The sequence below is a fragment of the Meleagris gallopavo genome, chromosome 11 (assembly GCF_905368555.1).
Source record: "Meleagris gallopavo chromosome 11, MGAL_WU_HG_1.1, whole genome shotgun sequence".
Lineage (NCBI taxonomy): Eukaryota > Metazoa > Chordata > Aves > Galliformes > Phasianidae > Meleagris > Meleagris gallopavo.
In genome coordinates this window covers 7,409,270-7,432,171 of record NC_139414.1, presented here as the reverse complement: position 1 = coordinate 7,432,171, position 22,902 = coordinate 7,409,270, and the positions used below count along the sequence as shown (strand labels likewise).

Genomic DNA, 22,902 nt, shown 5'->3' with positions numbered 1-22,902 from the left:
CAGTGTCCTAAGCGACATAGCTGATGTGGTTGCTGAGATGCTCTCTGTTATATTTGAAAAGCCATGGCTGTCGGGCAAAGTCCTCAGGGACTAGGGATAGAGGGAAACATCACTCTCATCTAGGAGAAAGTGAAGGATGCTACAAGCCAGGGAGCCTCTCCTCTGTGCCTGAGAAGATCGTGAAACAGATCCTCTTGGAATACGCGTTAAGGCACATGATGGACAAGCAGGTGATCTGAGACAACCAGCACAGCTTCACCAAGGGAAGGCTGCACCTAACCAATCTGGTGACCTTCTGTGATGGAGTGATGGTATTGGTGGACAAAGGGAAAACAACTAATGTCATCAATCTGGACTTCTGCAAAGCCTGTGATATGGTCACCTACCACATCCTTATCTCCAAATTGGAGAGATACGGATTTGAAGAGTGGACTATCCAGTGGATAAGAAATTAGTTGGAAGATCACAGCCAGAGGGTTGTGGACAATGGCTCTATGTACAGGTGGAGGCCGGTAATGAGTAGCATCCCCCAGGGGTGGGACTGTCTTGGGACAGGTACTCTTTAACAGCTTGATCAACGACACAGATGATAGGATAGAGTGCACTCTCAGCAAGTTTGCTGATGACACCAAGCTGAGTGGTGCAGTTGAAACAGCAGAAGGAAGGGATACGATCCAGAGTGATCTTAATAAACTTGTGAACCTTATGAGATTCAACAAAGTAAAGTGCAAAGTTTTGCACTTGGGTCAAGATAATCCCAGATATGTATACACTCTGGGAGAACAACTTGAGAGCAGCCTAGCTGAGAAGGACTTCAATGTCCTGGTTGATGAGAAACTTAACGAGCCAGTAGTGTGCACTTGCAGCCCAGGCCAATGATATCCTGGGCTGCAATTGAAGAGGAGTGGCAGCAGGATGAGGAAGGGGACTGTCCCCCTCTGCTATGCCCAGCTGGAGTTCTGCATCTGAGTCTGTGGTCCCCCACACAGGAAAGATGTCAAGCTTTTGGAGAGGGTCCAGAGGAGGGTGATGAAGATAATCAGAGGGCTGGAATACCTCTCCTATAAAGATAAGCTGAAGGAACTGGGCTTATTTAGTTTGGAGAAGAGAAGGCTGAGGAGAGATTTCATTGGGGCCTTCCAATATTTAAAGGGAGTTTATAAACATGAGGGAAATCAGCTTTTTACAAGGGTAGATAGTGATAGGGCAAAGAGGAATGTTTTAAACTAAAGGAGGAGAGATTTACACTAGATGTCAAGAGGAAGTTCTTTACTGGATGAGTGGTGCAGTGCTGGAATACACTGCCCAGAGGAGCTGTGGATGCCCCACAGGAGGCGGTTAAGGCCAGGAGGGATGGGGCTCTGAGCAATCTGACCTAGTACTTGATCTGATCTAGTGCAAGGTTGGCAACCCTGCCTGTGGCAAGGGGTTGGAACTTGATGATCCTTGAGGTCTGTTCCAGCCCAAGCCATTCAATGACTATGGTTCATAAGAACCATTAAATACACAGCTATAAATGCATGACAAGCCCTGGTGACAGGACTTCCAAAATTATCTGTGAACTTTATGACATGTGAGCTGCATCTGCTCTGCTCTTTCCAAACATGCAAACAAGCTCCCTGCCCTAGCACTGCTAAGACTACTGCCTTCTTCCTATGCTTGCTGCCTTACCATCCCCCTCTCCTCCTCAATATTCATCACAAATCCTTATGAAGTCTGGAGACACAAAAAGAGAAGCATTATAGATCTTCATGTACACCACTCTTACCTTCCACAAAGCATCCTCAACCTCTGGTTTCTTCCCTGCTCCCTTCTAACTTTCACATACGCTAACATATTTAACACAGATAACAGACAGCCTCTTCACCAAACACAAAGTTACACACATACCAAACTGTTAACAACTCACCATACATCTTCTACTTCCTAACTTTTTCTTTTAAGTTCTCAGAGAATGAGTCCATGCATTTTGATTTTTAGTAAGTTTGATTTAACAACTGCAGAGCATGCTCCATTGCTTCACAGAATATACTGTGCCTTAAAACTTTGCTTTTCAGAAATCACACCACGGGCTTGGTCCGATAAACTTATGTCATCACACACACACATGCATGGCACTGCACTAACTGCTCTGTGTCTGCTCAAGAAGCAAGGAACCCAAGTAAAGCCTTCCCATGGACGCAGAAGTCTCCCACATCTCTTAATTGTCAACCTGCACAAAACACAGCAAGTTCTATATCCTGCTCTGGAGAGCAAGAGGAGAAAGGAAGAATACTTTTCTCTCTGAAGATACAGACAAGTTATTGCTAGATAGCATTTCTACTTTCCATTTACAATGGGTTTATCACAGAAGAACGAAGTGTTTTCCAGAGACAGGAATGTAAAGCAGCAAACAGATATGGGACAGGACCTGGGATTTGCAGTACTACTGCTATTTCACTGCGTAATCAACAAAGTCATCTCTTCCCCCTGTCCACGTCTTACACTGCTTAATCTAGTGGATATAAGCATTCCAAGTAAGGATGATGCTTACACAGTACTCAAGCAATAACAGAGTATCACATTTCCAATTTTTAAGTGAAATAGGGAAAGGCTTGCACTTAGTTATTGCTGCTTTTGACTGTGAAAAACCACAATTCAGTAACTTCTGATAAGCCTTGCATTATCTTCCCTGCTTTACAGGAAACTAATGAAACTGAGAAGCTGGTCTGTCCCACATCAGATGTTGTAATGAGCTAGCATGGCTTGCTAAATGACAACCATCACAAACACTGACACACGACTTCCCAAAACACATGTGCTGACAAATTGCCACCTCCTCCTATGGGATTACATACACCAAACAGCACTACGACTGCCTACGAGCTGGGGACTCACTCATGGGACAAGGAGACACTTGTGAGGGCAATTCCTTCCAAAGAATCAATAGAGACTGCTGCAAAACAACTCATGAGATTTGAACGGTATTTCTCTAGTTGACCTAGAAGCTAATGCAGAATGAGATTTGAGCTTTTTTCGGAGATTACAATTTCTGTTTCACCTGTAGTCCCAAATTTAATAACGGTCATGCAGGAGGTGCAATTGGGATACAACCTGTCCAGGTCATTTCCTTCAACATCTTCAAAACTGTACCTTGCAGCAGAGTACTGAAATCTTCAAGGGCCCTTCAGGCCTCACTCACTGCAAACCACCATGTAGATCAGGATCTCAGAATGGAGAGCAGTTCTCTCAACTCTAACTGCAAAATTAAACAAATAACGCCTTCCCATTTGAGAGCCTCTTAAGATTGTCTGAAGTGCTTGCAATATTCCTGCAAGTACGAGAAATAAACCTACGCTGCCAGACAGCACACAGCTCTCAATAAGCCGGCTCAGAGACCTCTGCCATGCAGGTAGCAGCCACCTGGAGACACAGGGTGACTACTCTGAGGGGAAGGGACCGCAGGGATCTTCAGTTCCACCCTCAGCTCAAAGCAGGGTGATCCAGGGGATGAGACCTCCCTTCTGAGGGCTTTGCACAATTACATCTCGAAAACTCCAAGGAAGGAGATGGGACAGCAACGCTTTGGGGGAGCCCTGAGAGGAAGGGGACGATTTGCTGCCACAGGGCCATCAGGTGAGGCCAGTGATATGACTGAAGGGCTGCACCCCACCAGGACAGCCCTGCGAAGGGTGAGTTTGCTTAGTAACCAGCAGCACGCGAAATGGATAGAAATCAAAGCCAAGTCTTCTTAGTGTTAATACACCTTACTTAGTAGTACTAAGTCGCATCTTAGGGCCATATTCAGATGGCCTAAATTCCACATAAATCCTTCTGCCTCCTATTTCTTATTAGCTGGCTTTCAGTCAGCTCCCCATTCAGCATCTTACATAAATTCTCAGAACTGCTCTCCAAAAACAACTGGATTTCTCCATGGTTTGGGACAAGTGAATTCAGTGCAATTGCAGCCACCTGAACCTGCTGTGTAAGGCCCAGCAGGACCATTTTAGGCTGCATTACTCCTTTGGTCTCAGTCACTGTGGTGAGAAGCAGTAGTTTGTCAAGGTAAGTTTTGATTTTGTTACTCTTCCACTGGAAAAAAAAAAAAAGTACTTTTAAACAAAAAGCAGATTTCTAAACAATTCAGGACCCAATTATTCATGTTCTCCTCTGGAACAAACTTCATACCTGGGTGTCCTTGAACATGGATGCTCCACCCACAGTTCTCTCACATTTGGTCCTAAGCCACACATGCTGCTTTGTTCCTGATGTCTTGATGATTCTTTGATAAAGATTTGGTCTTTAATATGATTATAGCACAAACTATTCACTGGTCTGCTGAAAGGAAAAGTAAAAGCCTCAGACCAGCAGTAAACACGGGCTGAGATCATGGCTTAAATAAGAGAGCACATCAGTGCACATTAAATAAGACATCACATCCAGTTCTTCAAAGACTATCCGTTTTCCAGTAAGAGCCCTTTTGGTGTTTCTAACAATTCCATTTGAGCCAGATCTCCTCATTTGAGAAGTTTCTCAAACAGAAATTAGTATTACAGTTGCATAAAAGCACCCTAAATTGAGAACTTATATGTACCAGCACACTCATCCCAAGATGCTCTGCTCAAGCAGCCTTACGTAATTAGGATCCTTCACGCAAGAAAGATGGAGTAAAGAGACAGAAGCACTCCTCACCCTTCTAAGAAGAGGAACCGGCACCTGTACCCTGGCAGCTCACCCCACGGCCCAAGGCCCGTGCATAGCCACCAAGCCCAGATCCTGCCCCAGCCCAAAGCCAGCTCTCTCTGAAAACATCACAGCACACCAGCAAGATGCAAAACTGTGAAATATCCTGTATCAGCTGATGTCACTGTTTGCTGGGGTTCATCCTTTTCACAATTACTCTGAGCAGAATGGGACGCCTGGAAACAGCATAACTTTCAGAAACAAGTGACAGCTTACTGTGGATCAAACAGGCTATTTCACAACAACTGTGGCAGGTCTGCTTTTCTTCCAGTGGCACTGTCTCCACTAGTAAGAAGCCAGCTGCTCTGAGCAGTCACCAGGAGCAGATCTGTACCACAGTGCCCAATGCCTTTCAGTTACCTTGAGCACAGGGAATAGCAGAGCCACTACATTTATTCCTGTTTGTCAGACAGCCATCAGCAACAAACAAAGCATCAGATCTGGCCCTACCTCTTGTTTCTAGGGACTCACAACCACAAACATACAGAGGGAAGCAAGCCTTTGGGTCACAGCATTCAGTTTCAGTCACTCCTGAGGCATACATGCACATGATGAAGTAATCACCAGGAGCAACAATGCTTTTCCTCAACTTCTCAGGGTACGCAGGACGTGCAAATACAACGTTCAAGTCTCACCATGGTGCAGATAGTAACGGACATCAAGTCTCATGGGTTCACCCAGATTACTGTCTTCCTTTTAGGACACATCAAGACCTGATTAGACACCCACCATTTCTGACTGCTACTCTTCACCCCCAAACTGTGCCAAAGGACACAGTGACCTCTGAAACTATCTAAAGAACATTCACCACTGATTTTGTCCCTTTTGCACAAATTCTAACTTTCACAAAGTGTTGTTATGAATTAAAAGAGCACATCAATTCATACACAGGAACTTCTTGTTTGGTTCTAGCAAATCCAATCTATAGGCCAGAAGATATATTGAGAACCTAGTACTTTTAAACAAACTGCAGTATTTTTTTTAATTATTATTATTATTATTATTATTTTTTACATCCTAGCCGTTATATGCCATTACATATAAGCTACATAGAGGTGGAGCTTTTTTGGAGAGGGTACTGCTTCAAGAGGCTCAGAAGACAACCCAGCAATGCTTCCTTCCAGCTGCCTTCGTGCAGCCCACGGTTCTAATTTTCCCGGCGGTTTCTGCCTCGTGACTGGAGAAGCTCCGTGCCCAGCTCGTACGGCCCAAGCCCGGCGCAGCTCGCGACGACGGCCGCGGCCCCGGAACGCGCTGCTGTCCGCGCACCTCGGCCAAAGGCAGCGCCCAGCGGGCTGACCGCGGCACACACCGCAGCAGCACGGAGCCCTTCGGAACGCGAAGGCAGCACGGCAGCAAGGGCCGGCAGCACGCACAGCACCGCCCTCAGCCGCTGGGCTCCCGCAGGCAGCGCGTTTCGGACAGCACAACGAAGCCCGCACGCGATGTGCTTCCAGCGCGCAGCTCCGGGCCGGGGCCGCCGCAGCCAGAGCCCGAGCCCGAGCCCGCCGCCCGCCACGCTGGCACAGCCGGCCCCGAACCGGCAACTGCCCCGGCCCGGCTCCGCCATCGCTCCAGACGCCCCGCACAAAGCGCAGCGCACGCCGCCCCTGGAGGAGCCCAGCCCTGCCCTACCCGGCCCGACCCGCCGCGCCGCCCCGGCACCTTCAGCACCACTCCGGCCCGGATGGCCGCCGTGAGGCCAGCCCGCCGAGGGCTACGACAGGCCCAGCTCCGCTCGGCGCTACGAGGACGCCCGGCCGCCGGGCACTCACCGGTCCGCTGCCCGCGGGCGGAGGGTCCCGGCGTACCCCTCGGCTCAGCCCCGGCTCGGCCGCCCGCCGCCGGGCGCGCTCATCCCGTATGCGGCTAGGCGCCTCCCTATTGGCCGCCGGCCGGTGGCGCGCGGGGCCGGGCTCCGCAGGAATGGCGGCGGGGGGGTGAGGCGGAGCGGGGTTACTACAGGTCAGGCGCGGCGCGGCTCTGGGCGGGGCCAGAAAGTGGGGCCGGGCAGCCGGAGGGGTCGAGCTGCGCACTGCGCCTGCGCGGCGGGTCCCGCGGCTGTGAGGCGCGGGGAGGTTGTGGAGGCCGCGTGAAGTCGGTGTTAGCGGCCGGGCGCAGGCAGCCTGACGTCAGCTGTCGCCGCGGCTATGGCTGACAGAGCCGGCCTTGGGCAGCGCTGCTCAGGGCTCGGGCCGGCCGTTACTGAAGACCTGTCCGTGTGGACACCTCCAGATCCTGCAAATGGCTCTTCATAATAGAAGGTTCACATCTCTGCTTGTGCGTGGAGCCCTTGAGTGGCAGGAACATACCGAGTCTTTCTCAAGTTAATTAACAGAGTACAGACTTCTGAACCATAGAGCAACAGAAGTCACCTCGGTTTCTGGAAAAAATGCTTCTAAGTATTTAGAACTGAAATGCAAGAGAAGACCATTGGCTTCTAAAAAGTGGGAAATATTATCCACAGGAGATGACTGAGCTACAAAGGTTATGAACTACACAACGAAAAAAGATGCTAGCTGAAATAGCTGAAATAGGGTTAGGAGCACATAAAGGTTCTATTTAAGAGTTTCATGCTCGCTGGAAGAAGAAAGAAAAAAAAAAAAAGGAAAAGTACTTTTGGAAGGAGAAGAAACTGTTTTTCAAAGATGGAAAACATGGGCCTTTCTGCCACAGGAGAGAATTCACATCGCTTTCTGCCAGTGGTTTTACTTACGTCAGTAGAGACAAAGTAAATTTAATGAATATGATGTGAATATTAATACATTGAAAACAGTCCTACACTCTGCCATGTAATCTTTGCCATTTCATTCAAGACAAAGAATTTTCAGGATAACACTACAAAAGCTATTTTACATGAAGAAAAATGGGAGGTTTAACACTGGATAGTGGCATGGGGCAGAGCTCATCTGCTCAGCATTGAATCTAAGTTTGAATCCTCTGTTCATGTGTTTCCTCCTGGTAATTACTACAGTGCCTAGGCAAAGACCTCTCTTTGAGAAATGCATGAAATGCACAACTTGCAGTTAAACACGACCCTTATTAAACTGCTAGATCTGAACACTATTGAAGTATTCAGTGAGATAACATCCACGGATAACATAGATTATTCCATGCCTATAGCTGCTTATCTCACAAGGTTGTTATGGAAAGCAAAGCAACTGAAGTACTTCCCTTGCCCTGGAAATACCAACTGTCAAACCCCACCTGGATGTCCTATGTGCAGGACATTCATCACAGAGCACTTCTTATGTCCCCAAAATCTGTCCAGTGTATACCATATCTTAAGATAATTTAGATAGAACTCAGCTGTTCAAATAACAACAAAAACACTTAGAAAGAATGAGGAGATCTTGACTGGTTCTGAAGCTTTCAGTCACCAATGTTCAGACCAATTTTTAAGCCGTTCTGATTAAAAAGGCTCAACTGTGTCCCAATTCCATTAGTCTACAGTGATATCCCTTAAATTGCCCTCTGTACCACTCAGTGCTGACAGCTGCTGAAGGCAGAACTCTAATCTAGATAACTTGATTCCTGCACACCTTGCAGTTCCTCATTCACAGTTCAGCATCAGAGGTGAAAGATTATCTGCAGTCCCTGCTGATTAAGCAGCTTCGGAGTTAGAGACACCAAAGGTTTAAATACACATCTACACATATATATTTGTATACGTGACAGCATATTGATTTAAACAGACGTCTACATGTATTCAGCATTCTCTTGAGCATCTTTATAGATTCCTGATGTTTAACATCTAGTACAGGCAAAGCTTATATTGATTTCACTGATTGTATCATACCTTTTAACTGAAACAGTTTGGTACAGAGTAGGAAAGATGTGGAGGGTTGGGAGGATGTCAGTGTAATGAGTGCTTTACACTGTAACTTTTCTTGTTCAGCTCTATGCTGAATACCCCTAGGAAAACTAAAGAACTTGGGGATTTATAGTAACCCAATGATCACAGACAGAATGATTGATAACCCACGTTTCTAATTGGAAATTCAAACTATAAAAGACACTGTATAAGACACAAAATGTATAAGACACTGGTGACTGTGGGAGGTTGTGACCTTTCATACATAAACTACATACAAAGATAAGAACTGCCAAATAAAGATATTAGCTGATTTATATTAAAAAGTTTTTGTGTCACCCTAGAGCATTCAGGCAGTTAAGGAGTAGCTGCAAAATCATTAATGGCTGCTACAGATTGCACTGATGTATTCACAAATGCTTGTTTATTATTTTTAATTTCCAGTTAGCAAAACTCATTAGCTATTTTCACTTCTAAAAGTTCCAGGCATCCAGTCAAGGGGAAAGGAACACTGCCATATGTTTTGATCAACAACAGAGGATGAATAGCAAGTAGTAACTAGCAGGGAAGATTGCTTATGAAAATACTGATTAGGAAATGTAGTCAACTGACTCATCAGGAAAGAGAACAGAGAACCAGTGTTATCTTGTTAAATGTGGCCAATTCTAACTAGTATCCAGGGGGAATTAATAAAAACAAAGAGCTACACTGAAAGAGGAGAATCTATGAATGGGTAAATGCAAGTGGAAGGTTGGCATTAATCTTTGATGAGCAGACTGCTGTGTACTGATATTGAGGAAGAAACCAGAGGGGGAAAAAACAGTGTCACAGATATAACAGATGTGAAAGCTTTTAGCTAAAATTCCCTGGAGGAACACAAACAAAATTAAGCACTTCAAGAAGATACATACATTGAAACTAAAACCAAACTGACTTATGTGAAACAGCAGGGACAAATAAAGAAGGACTTGGGTAGGACAAGCCTCTTGGTCTGGATAGAATATATTTCTTTTGTGTGCCTTCATACTTGTGAAAAATAAATGACCCTATAATTAGTAATCTTTCTCCATGACTCACTACATAATTGAGCACAACAAATTAATATACCCTTACTCTAAATTAAATGATCTTTAGCTAAAAAGAAGATAATGTTTTTAAACTGTTTGTTTGGAACCTATTTTGTCTTAGCTACAAACGATAACCAGTTTAACAAAGGGGCACTTACCCCCTGATTTTTTTAATTAAACAATCAAATTGGCATTGCAGGGTTCTGTCTCTAAGGATATCCTGGTAGTGTGGCATTCCAGATGCCCTCTTAAAACAGGGAGAGGATTGAACTGACAGTGCAGAGGCAGGGGAAGCCGGCTGGGATGAGGCTCTGGCAGCAGAGACGGCTTATGTTCCTAAGAACTATTAATTTGGGGGTGTTGTTTTAAAGGATGGATTGCTTTTTGGTTTTTGGCTTTTGTTTTTCCTACAAGGAACAGCATGAGATTTCTATGCTGAATAGTCTGCACGTACATATCAGTACATTTGACTCATTTTTGTCCATGAAGCTTTTTGTTTCCAAATAAAGGAACAAATGAGTAAGTTGATACGCTTCAATTGGAAAGAGGCAAACTGTGGCATCATACCTCAAATGATTAATTATTTAGTAGAACATTTGGTATTGTGGTCGTAGCCAGAGCTAATAAGTGCTGCCACTTCTCACAGAGAGAGATTGATGACATTAATAATAGGGTGATCAAGGGTATTGTGTAAAATTCATCATCACTTGACATGGTTCAGCTTTGTTAATGCTCGAGTACTTCTTTAAATGCCTCTCTTATGTTTTCTGTTACTGCGTATATATTGCCAACCTACTGCAATAAATCAGAGTGCTACGTAAGTATTAGAAGTACGATAACCTCCTCCAGACTGAAATTTCCAGCTGAGGGAAAGCATGTAAATCTGTACAACAACCCACGAGGAGCACTCTGTGACACCACATGCTCCGGAACTGCCATGCTATGAGAAATTGTGTCGCCCACGGAAAACAGAGGCAGGATTAAAAATAGATTTTATTTCTGCTCTTGATCTTTCTTGCTCGAAAGCCTCCTGTCATTTTCTAGGCCAGTGAAACTTTACAGTTGAGCTGACAGCACCAAGTCAGCCAAGAGAAATCACAAGCATCTAACAATGAACAGTAGCTCCAGCCTGCAGAAAAAAGGTGATCCTTACAAGCTCCAAAAACAACAATGATCAAATTGGCCAAGCCCAGGTCTGAGCCCATGTCCCATATTTGAGGTCAGCCATGCAGCGTTCGCATGCAGACAGCTGCCACATGTCCCAGTTGCATTCCATGGGCATGGATGCTGTAGGCACACCGCAACCTGGCGCAGCCTCGGCTCTCCCAGCCGTGCCACAGGTTTAAGGCTGCAGTGCTGCTGGCGCTCCAAGTAAGGCAGCGCTGGGTGCCGCAGCATCCTGTGCTACCCTGCACAGCAGTGACTGCCAGCCTGCCCAGCTCTGGGAAATCTGGGTTGTTAAACTGCATTGATGAGGCTTAGCAGACTTGTCCAGATGACCCTGTGCCCACCTGTGATTTGAGAAAAGGCAGTTCCCAGGACAGACTTGCTTTCTTCCACAATTCTAAATGAATAAGCGCAATAATGAAGCAGTGTTACAGATGGAGTTGATGATGACTTGTCTGTAGTGAGACAGTGAGTGGCTCAAATAATCAGTGTGCCTTCCTGCTGTAGCAAGTGAAAGCTACAAAGGCTTCTGACATTTTGCCTTTATTTGGTGTATTTTCTTTAGTCAACTACTGTGCAATGTTTTCATGAAGCAAAAACATTTTACAGTTCAAGATTTCAACCAGGAAATAAAAGTGGCCAAGAGTTTCCAAAACAGGAGCTTAAATTCAAGCTCTTGTGCAAGTCAAATATTTTGGGTTATTTGAGAAAACTAATTGAGGAAAACTACAGTTTGGGAAACACTGTAACTTAATGAGTAGCCCAAGATGTGATTAGGGAAAGCATCCCCCACTTCTTATGTCTTCTGTGCGAACAGAATCCCCAGTGTAAACCTCCCAACACATTTGCAGTGTACTTCTTTTCCAAGTCCATGTAACAATTTCATGACAGAAATTACTGCTACCCCCATCATATTTATATAACATTGCTTCAAACATGTAATTAAGGGAATCTTTACCAGCAAGAAAAACTCAAACCTGAAAAGCAAAACAAGGGTGAATGAATAATTTTCTTTCTCTGGGGTATTAGGTGAAGGTAAGTAATATAGATGCTTTGGATGGAGCACAGCAAATTTCAGACACAATCTTGTGACTAAGTATAATAACAGTAAGTTACCTTATGGTGAATTTGGTTATCCTGGAAATTCATACTGAATTCTGAAAGTAGGACTGAAAGGATTTAGAGTTCTGCCTGAAGTTTAAAGCAAGCTGCAAAATCATTTGTGCAACGTGAGTCCATCAGGATCATATAGTTATAGAGACATTCTTCCTGGAAAAAACAGGGAGTTCTGTAAGAGCAGGCCGTTGATCTCTCGTAATGTGTAAGAAACAAAAGTTTCTTTTAAAAAGGAAAGCTGTTGCAGTGAGTGCCAGGTCTGGGCTGCAAAGCTCAAGTTCTTGGTGACTCACAGAGACCAAAGTGCTGCTGATTGATACATACAGGGTCTGACTATTCAAACCACGTTATGTGTTCATGTATGAAATTGATTTTGAATCTGGAGTTGTTTGAATTCTAACACGTGCATCTGATTTCACTTTGGCATAACAAATCAATCATTTTAATACCCATGAAGCTTAGCCTGCAAATAATAAGTTCATTGAATACACTTGGATTTCCATTGTAGTGAAGGGCAGCACCGCTTCAATAAAGCTGTGAAACTTCAAATGATTGGCTTTCAGCGAGCTGAGTGTAGGAGGAGCAGCCACTCTCCCCCTTCCAGAATCAAGGAAAGTAAGCTATCACATGGATTTGACTAAGCTTGACTAGCAAATCCTACCCTAAGTCAGTGCTACAGCAGAGGTGTGCAGTTCTGCAGGCCGTGCAGAGTGCAGGCTGGAAGCTGGAGCTATGCAGCAGCAGAGTAGGCGACCTGAGACATGCTGGTAGCAATGGGAGAAAGAAAAGTTAGCCCTTCCCTTATAAACTAATTTATATCAGTTGCACATGTGAAAATAGTGATTGTTCAGGGACTTCCATGTCCATAGGTTCTTCTGGGCAGCACTGAGCAGAATGTCAGATCTGCTCAATTCTGTATTTACAGAGCTCCCTACTGACTACCTCAGATAAATGATTCAATCTACTGCTTAAGGGAATCTTCACTCTTCAAGTTACTCTTCAGTAATGATAGCAGGAGATTTATTGAAGTTTTGATTGATATATGTACTCCTTTCCTTCACTGTGATTACTTAGTCATTGAAAATCTGGTATCAGAGATAGCAGGCAATGAAATAGGACTTCACTTGCAGATAGATTTTCTGTTCCTAATAAAAAGTAATTACAAAATTCAATAAATTTTAAGATTGTTTTTCTGCAGTGCAAGAAGGGGATCACTGTTAATAAATTCTAAATCAATACCGATACATGCATGTCAGCATTCTGTGCTATATTGTAAAAGCATATTAAAAAGCTACTGATGCAGAACTGAGTGCTCGCAGTACCATCAGAATGTATATTTCTAAAATTTAAAAATATCAGGAAATGAAAGAAAATATTCAGAGAATTGCAGGAGGATTTAAGATAAAAGTCTTATTCAGGAATTTACTCTGGAAGGTGCAATAATGAAAATATGATTTTATGATCCTACATCTTGGCATCACTCTGAAGTAAATCTGAGAAGGCATAAATAATGGAAGACAGATTGATCTCTTAATGATTAAAGTGATACAACACTCCAGGTTCAGATATAGGGTGGTCTGGGTTTCAGGAAAATAGGTCAGTAATGTTTGAGAGCACACGAAGAACTCACCCTCTCCTGACACAGGAAAGGCCTAAAGATTAGGAGGATTAAGGTTAAGGCAGACAATTCATGTCTGAGGAAGGCTGCGACCACGCTCCCTTACCAGCAGATAAACGAGGACATCCACACACCATGATCTGCACCCCTGCAAAGTGTTTGCATTACCGGACAGTGAATCATATGTGTTCTTCAAAACACTGCATGACGTTCCTCTTATCTCTTCTGATATTTCCAGGACATGAGCATTTCTGAGAAATAAAAGTTGAGCGTGTGAGAATATGTATAACAAATCAGAAACAACAAGCAGTTTGTATGTGCGTTAATGCTTTTAAGGATTTGTTTCCCCATACATTTACCTTAAGAGACCAAAGATCTGCAGAAGACCAAACTTGCAGGAGAACGTTGTGACTCAAAGAAATCTGAAGTCCCAGAGGGGTGATCTGCCTTTAACGTGAGCTGTATTTCCAGCTGATCGCTGCATGCTGGAGATACCAAGAAGTTCTAACCCCAGTCCAAAGGCACATTGGCAAAACAACAAACAGGATTTTATCCTCTCCCAACTATAAATTGCTCACAAAATCCATTTTGGGCTTGTCTTTAGACACATTGCACAGACGAGGAGTGCTGCGTTCCTCTGCAGCCAGCTGCCATCTGACAACATGACGGTACAGGCATTCAGAGACCTTCCAGAAACACAGCAGGTGTGGCTTTAGTTTATTAATTTTTCATGCTATGACAGCTTGGAAAGAATTGAACACACTTTAGCTAGTCATCACCTGGTTACTAACAGTATTTTACATGATATCTGCACTTCATTTAATGTTCGTTTGGTTGCCTTTAACCGGCATTTCGTCTCATCTGTTTCTCTAGTTGAAACAAAAGTTTGGAATTTCAAATGTTCTAATTAGTGCTCACCCAGGTCATGTTCTCACACAACCTGTTCTGCTCCTGGAAGACATTCTGAGAGAGATTACAGAGCTCAGCTGCACCTACTGAGTCAGCTGCCTTGTCTTCCAGCATTCGAGTGAGCTCAGGGAGCAGCGCTGTTTTTGCTTGTAGTGAGGTACTGCAATTCACCAGGGAGGGCTAGGTGGTGAATGCTTCTTAACTAAATGTGGACAACATGTTCTAGAGGCCTAGATAAAAGTTTTATTGATTCCTTGAAAATATGCACAGATGTAAAATCTTGGACCTGTTAAAAAAAGTCACTCTACGCTTCTGTCTCCTGTGTTTGAGCGATTAGTTTTGTAGCGTGCAAACTTGTTAGCTACAACAGTGCAAACTGTTTTAGCATATAGGCCTCTCTGAATAAATTGAAGCATCACTTTTTCAAGGTTTTAAGTCTGTAAAAGACAGTAGTACTCTGTGATTCTGTAGTTAGTTGTGACATACATGCGATGGTGGACAATGAATGCAGTCACTAAAAGTGTGCGGTGGAAGATCTCATCTGTGTGTGAAATCTGGATGCCTTTGGGATACGATCAGCTGGAAGAGCTGCCATTAGGTGCCCTTTGCTTTGTTCCTGCTGAGTCAGTGAAAGCATGACAGATCACCGAGAACAAATATTTATTAAACTAAATTTTAAAAGCCCTAAATATGTATCTCCTCCTTTTTCTTGTGTAAAGGATAACAGATTTTGTAGCAATGTAAAATACTTCAAAGAACAAAACAGAAGAAAAAAAAAAAGATGATTACTGAACTATCTTTATTTTTATCTTGAACTGTTTGCAGCAGCAACACGTGAACCCCTGAGACTTCCATTACTCCAGCCCTTTCTCAGCACACAGCACTGAAGGTAACAACCAACAGCACAGCAATCGTGCCATGTAAAAAGCAGTTATTTTTTAAGCAAGAGAAAATGCAGCTTGCAGCCTGAGTTAAGACATTGATTAGTGCTGTTCTGCAAATATACATCATGCAGCATGGAGCAGATTACACCCCATCGCCCTTATGCAGTAATTTTATATTACATTTAGCAATTATCTTTCACTACAGTAATACTAAGCAGCCACACTCCTCACTCTAAAGAGCCAAATGATCTCCAACCCTGCTGAAAAACATTACTGCTGCCAAAACACTCAGTCTTCATTGGGAACAAAAAAAAAAAAAACAACCCAAAAACCAGCAATAAGACTTCAGTGCTTATATAAACAAAGTGTGACGTTCTGACAGGCTCAGAATCCAGAATGGAAAGAATGCAATCTTAAATACACTACTACACTTTTTCAGATTTTTTGTGGTATGAGTAAATATATATTCCTTTAATTGTAGACTTACAAAGTGGCCTTCAAAAAATTCTTATAGCCCACAGAACCCAGTCCTTGATTTAGGATATGTACGTATGCAATGATATCATGGGAACTGACTAACGTAAGTGCCAAAGAAGCCGTGTTTGAATGCCAGCTGTGCAGGTCGGCAGCTGTGCCCTGCTGAACGTGCAGACAGCAGAACTGTCACTGGCATTTCCAGGAGGACGTGTTATGTTTCAACAACAGCTCTTTTAAAAGAACACAGCAAAATTGGTGCCAAGGAAGGAGAGGCCAACAACCAGGTACCCCTCCTCTTTGACTGCACTTTTTGGGTCACCTGAAAATTCTGCTTCATCTCCTGCTATGCTTTTCCCTCCCTGCAGGAACTGCAGTCCTCATGAACAACTTTATCTGCTCGAGCAGATAACTCAGATGCCCGTATCTCAGCTGCTGCACCCCCTGCAATCACACTCACCTTTGCCCTTTTTCTTCCCTGTCCCCATCACTTATTGTGAAAGCAGCAGTGTCCTTGATCTCACAACGTTGCACTAGACTAGGACCAAAGTTTAGAGGTCAGCAAATTAGCACAGAAGACACCAACCACAAGGAAAAGGCATTTTCATACTTGAAAAACAACATGCATGCTTCTGCTGCCACGTAACTGAAAACAAGGTTATGGTTAGACACATGACGATGAGTAACAAGGATGCAGATTGGTAGCTCTCGAGTGCATGGAGACGTGTTCATGCCAACAGTACAGCTTACTGTGCAAAGATTCATCACATGCCTTCACTGCCACCTCCCCTCTGTGTTTTTATTTTTCCTTCAGGAGCTAAAATTTCCAAATGTGACAGTAAGAATTGCAAATGTCCTGTACTGACACAGAAAGCTGGATGCCATTTTTGGAAGCTCATGCATCCACATCCCATCTCATTGGCACTAACTGTGATAATAGCCCCTCTTCACAACAGCTTTAATGACCACAGCTCAATGGCTGCTCTCTGCCCTCAGCTCTGCTGCAACATCCTGCCATATCAGGGTGGCTGGAACTGGGAGGAAAAGAGCTACAGACCGATCCCAGCTCCCTTGCTCTTGTTGGCTTGCATTAGTTCTCACTGTTGGTCTTCGTTTGGTCCTCCAGTGGGTGACAGAAAGATGGGATAATTGGCCTTTGATGTCACTCAGAGCAGTAATTCCCCGTTCTCAGGGACCCGTGGGCAGCATTGGCGGAAGAACACTTCTCACTGGGATCAGTGGAGGCACTGCTTCTCCACTAAGCCAGTTATTTTAAGTCACATCTAAACACGGAATTATCAGCTTAAGATCAGCCTTTCTCCTCTGCAGCAGGTTCAAATAGAAGCAATGCAAGTTAGCTAAAAAGCACAGTTACACCTTTCTCCTTGGAGCCACACGCCTGCTGGCTTCACTAGGCCCTGGCCACTGCTCAGCCAAGAGATTCACAGCCCAGCTCAGGAACACAAGCAAACACCTGTGTGAGCGATGCACCCCACAGCCAGCACGGCCCTGCTGGCACCTGGGGCCGGCTGTGAGTCAGCACCGTGCTCTGTGCCACCTGCCTGCCAACAGCGTGTTTGTTGCTGGTATTCATGTGCCTTCTCTCTAGCTCATCTCCTAAGTGAAACTGAGCTGGAGCACAAGCTCAGCAGGCTGTGCCATGCTGCTCTCTCTTAGCCTGTGGTGCGGCTCCTTGTTCCCCTGGCACAGGCTCACATCTCAGGCTCCATGCAGCTCCCCCCCTTGCAGAAGGTTCACCCGTCTGTCCCCTCGACCACACTTCTGACATGGCTCAGTGCCAAAAAGAAACAAGACGTGGCTTCCCAGCAGGGAAGAGGCACAAGCAACAAGTGCGCAGAGAGAACACCCAGACTTGCAGACACAGCCTCCCTCCGCATTGGATTAGGGCTGAGATTTAGCACTGCTGAATTAATTTGTTCAATTCTCATTCACTTACCTTTATTGGAGTGGAATGGTCTGACAGCAGCTGAAATCACGGTTCTGGGTCAGAACATTCACCTGTGTGTGGTTGCAGCCATGGAGTTCACTTCTAGATTGGCACTCTTTGAAAACTCCAGTCTGCACCCCCTGCTTCTTTTCCTTAGTTGGCAAGATTTGCTTGAAATTGATACTGAGCCAGGAAACTTTAGGAAAAAAACAACCAGAAAAGAACTGCAGGTGAACTGTGCACAATTACATCTTGAAAGATCCCACTTATTTTTATCAATATTTCTGCATTAAGGAAAATACTTTTAAGAATCCAAAGATACCCTTCATATAAAAAGATGAAACAAACCTAAAGCCAACAGTGAGAATCCTGATGGAATAATTCACCTTTGGAACATGAAACCCTTTCCTTCCGCCCTAATGAATTTGATCTGAGCTGCAGTAGGGCAATGGCAATCCCAAGGTTGCTTTCTACAACACTGAGTTAGGCTGTAGGAGCCTACAGAGAGAACCAGGAAAGCTGATGAAAAGCTATCATTTAAAATGAGGCCTGTGTAATGAAAGCCCTGTGATACCACCTTCACTGCAAGCAGAACCTGAAGTTTTGATGCAACTGTGTGCTAAGCATGATGGGTCTTTCTAGCAATTCTAAATAGAGCCAACGTCACGCTCTTCTCTGCTTTCTCCAGCACTTACCATTATGCACTCTGAAATCTTACACACACAAAAAAACCAACACAGCTATAAGGTCACACAATACTGCAAGTACATTGTTTGAATACTGAAAAGGACACATCACATATAATGTCAGCAGAGCTGACAGCAGTGCCATATAGACATGTCAGCACCAATATCCAGCTGCCACTGTGAAGCACTGCAGACAAACAGGACAAGAAACCTTTTAAAAGAAGGGATTTCCATGCACTTACCCTATTCCCCACAGATTTGGAGTGCCAGCCTATCAACATTCAGAAGAGATTCTTGTAGAAGCAAGGCAAGTCTTTAGGATTCCAGCTAATGAAACAATTAGCTAAGCCTGAAAGTCATCTTACGTTAATTCATACTTTCTGGGTTTGTTCTTTCACGTGGATCATTGTCTTACATAGTTTGCTTTTTACTAATGCTTTAACTATAAACAATGTGTTTCATTTTCCTGTTTCTTAAGTAAAATATCAATTAGTAGTTAAGCCAGCTTTCAAAACAAACATTATCATCTGACGGAGGAAATGGGGACCTGCCTCTCCATGCAGGTAAACAGCAATACTGACAGAAGAAGGTTGAGGTCGGTGTCTATCACTTTCTGTTTTTACCTCCTCCACGTCACTCTGACAGCACACCCACAAGAGATAAGGATCAGAGCTTTTCACACCCATGGGTGGTTTTCTTCAAAGGGAGAGGAGCTGCAGACTGCTGGCTGGCTGAGATTCCAGGGCTGAGTTGTGAGGGATGAGGTGCTCAGGGCTTGCTGAGATCAGCTTCCCACAGTACCTTATTGCCCTCTGCTTTTACACCAGGACAAGGGCTCAGGCCAACCACAAGGCAGTTACTGAACTCTGGTTTGCCTGTTACAAACTTACAAACTCATCAGCCCTTTGACTCCCCATTCCCCAAGTCCACCCTAATCCTGAGTCCCATACCATCCCCTGGCTAAAGGGACCCCAAAGCCAGCAGGAGATCTATTTTTCCATTGAAATTTACGTTCAGATATGAGGGAGGCTCTTACACCAATCAGTAGCTGGAAAAGGAGTCCTCTGGGGCTGATGATCCATTGTCTAAAGTAGCTTTTCACAAGGCCGCTGCCCATTTTTAGGGCGGAATTAGGACTGAGGATGGCACAGCACTGAAGTCCGCCACACCTTGGGCAGCTGATGGCTACAGAAATACACATATTCCCAACTGCTTCTAAAACATATGGAGCTGTATGGAACCATCTGGGTGGTGAGAAAACTTCGAGTGCCTTGCCTTGCAAAAGGCCATCTCCTAAAAGAACACTTCCTGAAAAGCAAAGAGGTCTTGAAATGATCCTGCAGGGCTTGCAGGAGGACCCCAAGTCTGAAACAAACAAACAAAGCCCGCATGGTCTGCAAAGCAAACTGGATCAGCACTTTTTCCTGAAACCCCACAGATTCCAGATGACTTGGCAGTGACTTCTGCCTCACATAAATCTAGAACAAGCTTCATATATATCACCAAGGATACCTTACTAGATACGGGGGATATTAAATCTTCTCAGTTTTCCTGCTGACTCCAAGACCTTTTCCCTGTCACCGTATGTTTTAAAGAAAGACAAAATACTGCAGTCGCTGCATTTTGGCCTTCCTGCTGTGAGCTTGATTCAAAGCAGATCTGAATTAGCAGCACAGACGAGCTGCCATACACCAGAGAAGGACTGGAAATGGACATAGCTTTTCTGTTTGGATTCAAAGAGGGCTGAGGACAACAGTGCCCACAGTGCCCTCCCAACACACCCGTAACGTGCTCAGCACACATTAACTCCTTAAAAAAATGCTTGGATATTTGAGCTGGGCTGTAGCACTTTTTTTTTTCTCTCTCTCCTTCTCAGTGCTGCTTGCATATGAAATCTGAGCTCCATTTTCTCCCTGACAGCTTCACACCGTGCTGTCCTGTGCTACAGGCACCACCACAGACAGGACGTTCTGCAATTCAGGTGCCAAAAGTTGCTAAAGCGCTTATGCAAGTTAATTACTGTGCCTGTTTAATCCCACATAATGCAGATTAGCGCTGCCAACTACCGCTCTGAGAGCAGTTGATGTAACAGGCCGGCCCGCCGTCATCCACACCATCTCCCCGAGCCGCAGAATTGCTGATCCCGAAGTTAGGAAATAAATGCTGAGCAGTGATGGGAGCAGGGCCCTGTGGCACCATCTCCTGGTCTCTGCCAGGGGGTAGGAATCTGACACAAGAGCTGGGCACGGCAAAGAGGAATAAAAGAGGTGTCAGACTCGCCCTTTCAAGATAAAGTGCCCTTGATTATCAGCTTTGATCCCGTGCCCTGCTTTGGAAGGTGTGGATGAAAACCTTCTGAAGAAGAGTTCAGGAAACAGAATCATGAAAGCGTCCCTCCTTCAGGACGAGCCAGAACGAAGCCAAGTCACTGCTGGTATCAGACAGCAACACCTCAGACGCTCGGACATGAAAATGAATGGCAAGAGGGAGTCTGATCTGAACAGCAAAGCATGCACACGGGAAGGGGGTGGTGAAAGGGTGAAGGGCTGACTGGGAACTACAGCTTCTCACAATCTGAGTCAAATCTAACTGGATTAATTTACAACCATGACTCGAGTGAGACACCCTTTGGCATCAAAATGTGTTTACGTAGCACCTGCTTATTCCTCAAAAGATGCAAATACAACATGCCCGGTACACAATTTCATGAGGCCATGTCATGCCTCAGGATTTCCAATAAGGCTTTTCCTGCTCTGGAGGGGGAGCAATACCAGTTATCCTGACTCCAGGAGGCTACGGGAACAACATTGTTCACATGACACCACTGTTAGCTGAGCTGCTGTAACAGCACCCACTTCCCCAACCCAAGTACTATAGGATAAGCAAATATTTTCCACCTAAGCGGATTTGTATGGTCAAATGACAGCCTTTTCCATCGCTGGTTCATGGCTGATAAAACTTTGTTTCACGGAGTTAAGAACAGCAGCACTTAACGCTATACCACAGGGCTTTTACCACTGGCTGTGAGTCCGGGCACAGGATAGCAAACCGCCTCAAAGCACTCCCGGCTCCCGCAGGTGCTCGAGGCGAGCCCTTCCCTCTCATTAACCCGATCTGTGCGGGAAGCTGCCGTCAGTCACCCCGCACGCAGCCCAGCGGAGCCCGGCCCCGCGCCGCCCCGCCCGCAGCTGCCCCTCCGCGGCACTATGGCGCCCCCTGGCGGCCGCAGGCGCAGCGCTCAGCCCCAGAGCTCCTCGCTCCTCGCTCCTCCTTGAAAAGAGAAGGGAACAGCGGCACGCGGAGGAGGCTGCGGGAGAGCTGTGCAGACGGCGGAGGCTCCTGCCTCTCTCCTCCGCCTCTCCCACCTGAGTCTGACCCTGCAGGGGCCGTAAAAACTCCTTAGGAACCAACAGCCTCTCACACAGCTGGGAGAGAGTGCAGGCCAGGTGCCAGACAGAGCGACCACGCAGAGATAGCGAGGACTCCTTAATGACCAGCATGCTTTCTTGATCCCATCCCTTCCTCTTTGCACTGCCAAAGATCTCTTCACAAGCTTTCTCTATTTGTGATACTTACTGTTATAGCATGGAAAGCAGCCATAAGGCACACGATACAGTTCCTCACCTTCTGTACTTACATTTTGAGATGGATGTTCTTCTCCAGCATACTAATATTTTAAGTGAACTTCCCCTTTTTATCTGATCCTCCTTTTCTGCAGCTATAGAACTGAGAAAGCCCCTGCAGTGCGGGCAGTGCTCAGTAGTACCAACGCAGAACTGATGCAACAGCTGGAAACAGCAGCTGACGGGCTGTCTGCAGCCTCCCATCTGCCAGAACCCCACCTGCCACCTGCTTTGAGACGAGGTGACATCACTTACATCAGGATTTGTGTTTCTGAAGCATTCCAAGATGTATGAAGATTCAGTTGTTCTCCACGCCTCAGTTTTTCCTATTTCTTGCTTTCAGGTAACACTCACTTCTTTTTATTAGCTTCAACAAAACTGAGATGTGATGCTGAGGATAAACCATAATAAACTTCCTATCGACGCACACGCAGAGACACAATGAGACTGCTTCAAAGCAAGCCAAGGCTACCATATTTTACCCATTTTAATCCTCAGGGATGTGATTTAGCAGGGGGTTGTCAGGGTAGTATGGTTAGGTCGTAGTTGGACTTGATGATCTTTAAGATCTTTTCCAACCTGAGCAATCGTATGATTCTATGTCTTTATGGCATATAGAGATGCAAGGTGGGATCCTTCCATAAAGCACTAAAGCAGGAACAAACGCCGTCAGCCCTTCCCAGGCTTAGGAATTCATACTTACCAGAACAGTTACTGCCATAAACGTTACCAGAGTTCTTTATATGAAAGCTATGCTGCATCACCACTTTAAGGTGGCTGGTTCTTCTTTTCCTGATAGAAGAACACAATACCTTTTTACACAGTACTTTCTTACCCAAGCAGCCACTTAGTTCTGTTTCCAGAGTTAAGCAGA

General features: G+C 45.1%; 1 protein-coding gene and 1 long non-coding RNA gene across 9 annotated transcripts in view; both read right to left on the bottom strand.

The window, feature by feature from the left end:
- ACSL3 (acyl-CoA synthetase long chain family member 3) overlaps window positions 1–6,655 on the bottom strand; it is a 44,676-nt gene extending 38,021 nt beyond the window's left edge. For 3 of the 4 annotated variants that reach the window (XR_014885413.1, XR_014885412.1, XM_085232598.1), the window contains exon 1: window positions 6,498–6,655. The gene's annotated coding sequence lies outside the window, so the exon portion shown is untranslated. Of the gene's footprint in view, window positions 1–6,387 lie in introns of all 4 variants that reach the window. The other variant, XM_085232599.1, reaches the window with a different exon arrangement.
- Window positions 6,656–10,578: 3,923 nt separating this feature from the next.
- LOC104912576 (uncharacterized) lies at window positions 10,579–19,641 on the bottom strand. Of its 5 annotated transcripts, none has more exons than XR_014885418.1 (4): window positions 18,648–19,641; window positions 17,729–17,915; window positions 12,548–13,755; window positions 10,579–12,039 (listed from the first exon to the last, which is right to left on the bottom strand). It is a non-coding gene; the product is annotated as an uncharacterized LOC104912576 (long non-coding RNA). The 5 variants fall into 5 exon arrangements; XR_014885416.1 differs by having other exon boundaries at window positions 10,579–11,167; window positions 11,887–13,755; window positions 18,648–19,638; XR_014885415.1 differs by adding an exon at window positions 16,232–16,309 and having other exon boundaries at window positions 10,579–13,755; window positions 18,648–19,637.
- Window positions 19,642–22,902: the final 3,261 nt, after the last annotated feature.